Source organism: Callospermophilus lateralis, chromosome 1, assembly GCF_048772815.1.
Source record: "Callospermophilus lateralis isolate mCalLat2 chromosome 1, mCalLat2.hap1, whole genome shotgun sequence".
Classification (NCBI taxonomy): domain Eukaryota; kingdom Metazoa; phylum Chordata; class Mammalia; order Rodentia; family Sciuridae; genus Callospermophilus; species Callospermophilus lateralis.
The window spans coordinates 164,571,613-164,579,838 of NC_135305.1; the positions used below are offsets into that span (position 1 = coordinate 164,571,613).

Consider the following 8,226-nt stretch of genomic DNA (forward strand, 5'->3'; position numbering starts at 1 on the left):
TCAGAAAATGTGGACAATAGTTAGGAGCATTAGGGTTAGGGTTAATGATTGAATATGTATTTATTCCTGTTACAGAACACATAAAATGTGAATTTTTGAAGAATAATGAAAAACATATCCTTGTTTATGTCTTCAATTTCTTACACCTTAATTGTCCTGATTAATAAATCTTACAGTTCATGTGAAACATCTTAACATGTGGGTTATGCAATATTCACAATGGCAAAGGGCAGACCAAGAGCCAAGGGCCTGGCAAGTTGAGAAATGCTACAGTCTTCTCTTTCTCCACTTTATTGACCTGGACTGAAGTACATATGCCTGAAAACAAAACAGAACCTTGAAATATTTCCACAGTGATAAAAATTAGTTTCCCTTGCAAATAAAAGTAGCCATGTCATCTAAATCCAACTACACAAAAAATGGCAGGCAGCTCCTGGAATGCCAGCAGTGGTCCCATCTCTGTCTCAGGTAATGGCACAGGTAGTCATCCCCATTGTCATGCAGCCCTGGGGTCAGCAGCGAACATTCTCAGACAGAAGGCAGTCTGGTGGCTTTTTTCTCTACAACATGGTTTGTTCCAGTATATACAATGCATTTAAGTGAACCATCTGCTGTACTGCACATCACCATCAGATGACATCAAGGGCATCAGTAGGTCATCACCCTGACTGTATGTGAGCAAAAGACTTGTCCTGGCACAAACTCCAGACAGTCCATCAGCCGAGAGTAATCTCTCTGTGGCACACTTCTGGGAGGAGGGCCTGGGATTGGCCATTTTTCTGGTTCTGTCTTTCTCCTCATTTTCTCATCTGCAACTTCTACTTCTTTGCTGTCCTTCAGGGCCTCTAAAATTAAATTAAGGTTTGTGGTGAGAGTCTAAACATGGTGAAATCCAGAAATCAGGGAAATAGACAAGAAACCTTGCTCAAACATCTTTCTCTAGAGAAAGAAGTCATGTTCCAAGTTTTCTATACTGAAGTAATAGTAAATTAGATGATTAATGTACTCTTTAAGCAACGCTTCTTCCACAGGATACACCTGTACACCTGTACTGTCGCCATAGTAATACATCATAATTTAATTTTGATGGTGTTAATTTCTGTTTGAAATGGCTGGTCTGTCCTTTCACCATGTTCTCAGTAACCATATGAATAATCAATGTTTACTGGAGGGTTTCCTATGCCTCATCCTGTTCCCTGACCTGGTCCTCTTCCTCGACCCCTGAAGGAACCTCAGATATTACCCTCCTCACTCCTCATACTGAAGACTTCATCCTGTCTGTCTCGCCTCCAACTTCGTGTGTCATTTTCCTGTTATTATGGGAAGAAATATTTGCTTCAGGTTGACACCAAGAGCTGTTCTGGGATCCAGGTCTCTCCTGACTCTCTGGTCTTATATCATCTAAGTGCAGTGGTACCCACTTGTGTTTATTAGCTCTTTCCTTGACTGCTTGACTAAGCCTCATCCTCACTGACATTTTCAATAAGACTCTAATTTTGTTTTCTGGTGTTCTCTGATCTCACTGTTAGTCTTCTTCTTCTTTCTTCTTCTCCTCCTTCCTCTTTCCTCTTTCCTCTTTCCTCCACCCTCCTCTCTCCTCCCTCATCCTCCTCCTCCTCCTCCTCCACCCCCCTTGGGTGATGAGACTCTAAGACTGCAAGAATATTTTTCCAGTGCTCACTAACTCTCATGATTATGGCCAGTTGTCATATCCCTGAAATCACTGGCCTTGTTGAGTTTCCTTGTCTTGAGATTTCCTGCTCTTATTATTTTGGGGAACCAAGCTCTGCCTACAGGGTCTCCAGCGCAGTGGCGATGGGGAAGGCCTACTGGAAAGGCTTTTTGGTCCAGGGGATCTTCTTGGGCAGTGGCAGCTTCTCTTCAGGTCGATCTAGACCCACTGCTTGCTGCAGAAGTGTCCCAGGGCCCTGGTGCCTTGTGCACCAGGTGCAGCGCCAGCACCCACACAGGCTTGGCTGCTGGAGCACACTGTGGCCAAGCACCAGCTCTGGCTCTCCCCCACACCCTCGCGATCCTGGAGAGAGCCAGCACAGGTGCTGGGCCACAGAATACTCAAATAGGCAGCTCTCTGTGCCTCCCTACCCTCCCATTCCTGCGGGGGCGGCTGCTAGGCCATCCGACTTGGGCTTGCCTAGGCAGTCAGTGATTCCCTTGCTGCAGCAGCCACCACTGACTGGTCCTCCCTAGAGCGAGGGGCGGCACCTGGGCATGAGCAGGAACCATCTGCCCTTCCTAGCCTCCCATGTGGGCGCGGGGGTGGAGGATGGGAGGGTGAGGAGGTGGCACCCGGGGCAGAAGGTAGACCACAAGTCTTTGCACTGGGATAAGGGCTTGCTCCAGCCTGTACCTCAGCTCCAAGAACCTAGCATCGAAAGCAATGACAACTGCCCTGGCCCAGACGGCCAGCTTGACTCTTGGTCCTGTCACCAGTATACTTTTGAAATGATGCATTTTCTACTTTTAATATTCTTCACAATTTGGAGAAGCTTAGATCCTTCCCAATTATCAAATGGGAGTTTCTTTTTTGCTTCACAGTTCCTTTCTCAAATTTTGTTTTCTTCTCATATTTTTTGATAACCAGCAAAGAAAAATCAGGCTGTCCTCTTAACACTTTCCCTTCAGCAAAAGTTCATCACAAATTCTGCTTTGCATAAAAAAAGAATAAAACTCAAGTCAAAATTTTATCACTATATAATAAGAATTACCTTTCCTCGTGTTCTCAATTATATATTTCTCCTGTCTCCCTTAAGCCCACTCCTTCTGTATGTTAACACTCATATTTGTACCAATATTCTGTTTATGGCATATATTTATCATCAAAGGCACTAGAGATTTCTAAGTTCTCACCAGATCAGTTTTGGAATTCATGTCTACCAACAGTCTCTTTAATGAAACCTAGACTTTATTATATTATGATTCTCAACATTCTTCCAGCCTTCAACTTTTATCCAATTGTAAAGTCACATTAATAATTTCTGGCCCTTCAGTATCCCTGTATTATTTTCTTTATGGCTGATAAAATTGGATGACATTCTTTTCCATATTTTGTCTTCTGTCTGCCCCAAATTTTCTTCTGTCTCTTATAATAACAAGTCATTTGCTATTGCACTCAGATAATTCTGAGCCATCTCTTTATCTCAAGAATTTTTACTTTGTTAAACATTCAAAGATGATGTTTTCCTTAACAGTGTAATGTGTATGGTTTCCAGAATTTGGACATGGAGACATTACATTGAAAGCCACCATTCCATCAATTCCATGTAGAGGACAGCTGTGTGAGAGGAACTGGTGGTTGCCTGGAGATTGCCTAGAGGTTGCTGAGAGAGTATTCTGACCACCATGAAAACCTGTTTCTAATGGTAAATTTTTGAAAGGCTTATGTGGAAGTGTTGCAAACTATAGGATATATTTCCCAAAGCAATCTCTCTGCCATATTCATTGCATCTTTGTAGAATTGTTCATTTAGCTCATATCAGCATCTCATTTCTTCCAGCCTGCAGCAACAGCTGTCTAACTCCTCCTCCTATTTTCCTATAGTACAGGCCTCACACTGTACTCACTGTTATACTTTCAGCACATTCCAAATTTCTTTCTTTTTGTAACAAAGACCTAAATGAAAAAAAAAACATGGATATGTCTTAGCCCTCACTGTTGGAGTTGTAAAAGAACTAACTAAATAAATAAACATAATTTATAACACTTAAATAGTGATTACTATTTATTGAATGATGCTAAGAACTTCTACATATTAGTAATACTGACTCAACCCTTAAAAATTATCTTCATTTCACACATGAATAAATTGAGGTAGGGTTTAGTGTCTTCTTCAAGTTTGCAAACTCAGTAATGGTATGAAAGTAGTGGAGAGGCAAGTTCAAAGATCAAAAACATAGTGAGCAAATATCAACTTTTACAAATTAGTTGTAAAATGTCAGAGGATATATATAGATGTATTTGTGGTTTTCTAGCATTAACCTTAGATTAAAATTAACCAATGAGATTATTGGATTCTTAACAGTCCAGAAGGCACCCTCTGTTCAAAAAAATCTGCTTAGAAAATTAGCTAGAGACTAGGTTATTTTGTCTAGGGTCTCCTCAAATCTCTCTACAGTGAGCTTCTCTCACTATTCTAGACCCAACTGAATAAATGTGGACAGGAGGCCTGAAATATGACCTGATTTCCCCTTATGGGAGCATGTAAAGGGAAGAGCACAGTTTCCCACCTCACTCTCTCCCTGAGCTTACTGTCCTTTACTTCTGTTGAAACTTTTCATCACTACCCTGAACTGAATTCCCAGGTTCTCAGATTAGATTCTTGAAAGTTTTAGTGGCAGGATATTATTTTCATTTTTTAAAGGAAAAGCTGGTTGATAAAATGTGGTTCTGTTTTCAATTTTAAAATTTATATAACATGAAAATACCTGCTTTCTCATGTTTTCTGATATTGTTACTCTTATTAATTGGTTTTATTGATCATGATAGTAATAGGATAAATGAATCTTTTATAATTTCTTGTTCACAGCTCTGAACTTCATATGGAAAGTTCTGAAATTCATTATTTTTGTTTTAGTTTATTTCTCTTACAATGTTATTATGAATAAACATGTTTTAGGTGGAACACCAAGTCTATTTCTAATGTATTTTATATATTTAATGATTTTGCATATGAATATAAAAATATATTAATTTGGGTCCTAAAAAAAGAAAAATTTTCACTTTGAGGAAAAGAGGAAAGTATTGTATAGCTAAGAGAACTATGTTGCACACAAGTTTCAGAACAATTCAAACAAAGAACTGTTGAACCCAGAATTTGAAGAGTTTTTTAAGACATATCTATTCTATAAATGGCTGTTATTCAATACATACTTATTGAATGAATGGCTAGCAAATAATAAGAAGTTACTTTTGAAACAATAATGACTCCATACTTGGAATGCCTTTCCCTGAGCTTCCATACTTATCCCTCTGATCTCATCTTGAATGTCACATTATCTGGAAAATCTTCCTGGCATTATACACCTGAATGCAACTGGCACAGAGACAAAAAAAGTGCTGTGTTCCTTTGTCTACCATAGAGGGATGGCCTCTGTTCCTAGCTCTATTATATAGCCGCAACCCTCAATAATTAGCGCTATACAAAATTTAGCATCATTTCACCTAAGTAAGGTCTCATGCAATTCTAATTCTTTAGTAGATACTTTTGAATTCACATTAACATTTGATTTATATTGTTAAGATCAACATACTAATTCTGCTATATTTAATTTCCTACAGGTTTAGAAAATACTTTTGTGGATTTAAAAATTCTGTGCTGAAATGATTTATTTATTTTCAACTTTATGGGATGTTTTCATGCAAGTAATTTGCCCTTATGTTCCTGGCCACAGTTCTCTTTCCCACTCTTAATGTAGCAACTGCTACTAGCTGTTTCCCCAAACCTAGAAGATGTCATAAATTTTTTTCCAAGTTAAAATATATGGAAATTGAAAGTTAATGTTATATAGGGAAAAGTAAAAGTTATTATTTGAGCAAAAATTTTCTTTAGATGTGGGGTTTCTATTAAAAACCTGTGCTAATAACTGTGCAGATAGACAAATAATTTCATTTTTCCATTTCTATAAAAGAAGCTGAGCTGAAATGAGATGAACATCATTACCCCAAGTACATGTATGAAAAAGACATGAATGGTGTGAATATGCTTTCTATGCAAGCAGAGAGATGAAAAATTGTGCTCTACATATGTAATATGAATTGTAATGCATTCTGTTGTCTTGTATAACAAATTAAAATATTTTTTTTAGAGAGAGAGAGAGAATTTTTTTAATATTTATTTTTTAGTTTTTCGGCAGACACAACATCTTTGTTTGTATGTGGTGTTGAGGATCGAACCCGGACCGCATGCATACCAGGTGAGCACACTTCTGCTTGAGCCACATCCCCAGCCCTAGAATAAAAATTTTTTAAAAAAAGAAGCTGAAGATATTTGGATATACTTTCACCATTAAGATCATTTGAAGCAAATTTTATTAGTTTTATATTTACTTGTTGTTCAAATAAAAATATTAATCAGAATAATTTTTAATTCATTAATACTGTTATTGGAACTCAAAATTGATAGAGGTTTAGTGGCTTAAAAAATTAGTCCTGAAGTTAGTACCATGATACTCGCTTTCTTGGAGGGAGTTTTCCATAGCGTTTCAGTGGCTTCTAGGCTAGCATATTTATTGGTATATCCAGATGAGTCCTAGATAATGTATTTACCTAAAAACACTAGCCTATCTATGAATTTTCATTAATACATATATCAATGTATATCTATGTATATATTCTGAAATTATTAATACAATCTTATAAAGCATTATTTAATGTAGCTTTAAAAGATAGTCTTCTTGGGCTGGGGTTGTAGTTCAGTGGTAGAGCACTTGCATAGCACATGTGAGGCACCAAGTTCAATCTTCAGCATCACATATAAATAAACAAATAAATAAATAAATAAATAAATAAATAAATAAAAGGTATAAAAAGATAGTATTTTATAAAGAAATATAATTTAAGACTGCATTCTCTTCATCTATTTTTTTTCACAAAAATAGTGCATTTTCATTTTTACTTAACTATTGTTTTTAAAGAGAGAGGAGAGAGAGAGAAAGAATTTTTTAATATTTATTTTCTAGTTTTCGGCGGACACAACATCTTTGTTTGTTTGTGGTGCTGAGGATCGAACCCCGGCTGCATGCATGCCAGGCAAGCGTGCTACTGCTTGAGCCACATCCCCAGCCCCTTTACTTAATTATTTTAAGCAAAATTCCCTTCCACTTGAATAAAAAGTGCTACTTATTATTTTATGTCAGCAAACAATAAAGCTTACCCAATATTCAAAATCAAAGTTAAATTCTTATTATGATCTAGAAGTCTGACTACACATGGATTTTAAATTACTAAGAATTACATGTGTATATTACATATGTACATAAAACTTACAATATGTAACCTATTTAAGGTCAGCTTGTCCTTATCATATAAGGTCTTTTTTTTCTAACTTGGGAATTAAAATGAAATAAAGAAAAGACGATATTGTTAAGGTCATATTAATCTATAATAAATTAACTTTTAATGTGCCAAATGTTAAGTTCTACTCCAAAACTTATCATTTTTCATTTAATACCTTCAGGTAAATGAGTTTGGGAGATAAATAATAGCCACCTAGGAAAACATCACTCTTGAATGTCCAAATGTATCGTAAAGAAAAGGTACATTAGTTGAAGCTTACAGTAATCTCATAAAATCTTTATAGGTATTGGCTTAGTCATAACTTGGAGAAGAACCTTGTTTTGTCCTCAGCTGTCAAGAACCATAAGAGATATTAAAATGTTTTGAAAAACTTTGATGGATGACCATTTGTTTAAACTCCAACCATGGTTCACTATTGGTATTATTTCTTTTTTGTGGCAACATTACAAAAATAAGTGTAAGCTTTTTAACTATAGGTTTTCATAGCAATTCAACACTCCTTCCATAATTGCATTTATTATATTTATTATATTGCATTTTAGAGTTATCAGAAGAGTCATATTTTAGACATTTTAGTTAAACTTAAGATACCTTATCGCACATTTAGATGGTGGTAGTCTGTGTGAAATTAAAGCTGTTATTATTTTAAGAATTTTCAAAATGAACTCTACTTTGTAAATAACAAGATTACTGCAAATAATGTGTTATAAAATTGTAATTTGTTGAGATGCATTGAATTAGGGTCTATGCAAAAGCTTGTGTACTAACAAATAAATATACACTTAGAATGTTTTCCTGTTGTCTTAGAATTTGTAATCTTGATCAATGTCCTTATAAGATCTTAATATGAAATATTTTCTTAATCTTTGCATACCCAGGAATTATGTTTATGTGTTGGCTTTCAATTATTTTTTATCCTCAATTTAAATTCCATGTGACCTGTAACAATTTAACTCATCTTAACATGCTTTATTCATTAATCAAATATCTAATTAGGAATTAATAAAATTTAGTTTTCTGCCCTTGTTATCTCTATTAGCTTTACAAATAAATGGTCCTTTTCTATTGTATATAAACAAAGTATAAATAAAACTCACACTAATGGAGATTATTAATTTTTAAGCAAAATTGGGACTTCCTATATGTTCTGGAATTCTGTTTGTACAGTACTGTAAAAATCCTAAAATCCTGTTG

The 8,226-nt window shown here is 35.8% G+C and overlaps 1 pseudogene; it reads right to left on the minus strand.

Annotated features, from left to right (window-relative positions):
- Positions 1-648: 648 nt before the first annotated feature.
- LOC143642087 (la-related protein 1B pseudogene) lies at positions 649-1,542 on the minus strand (annotated as a pseudogene).
- Positions 1,543-8,226: the final 6,684 nt, after the last annotated feature.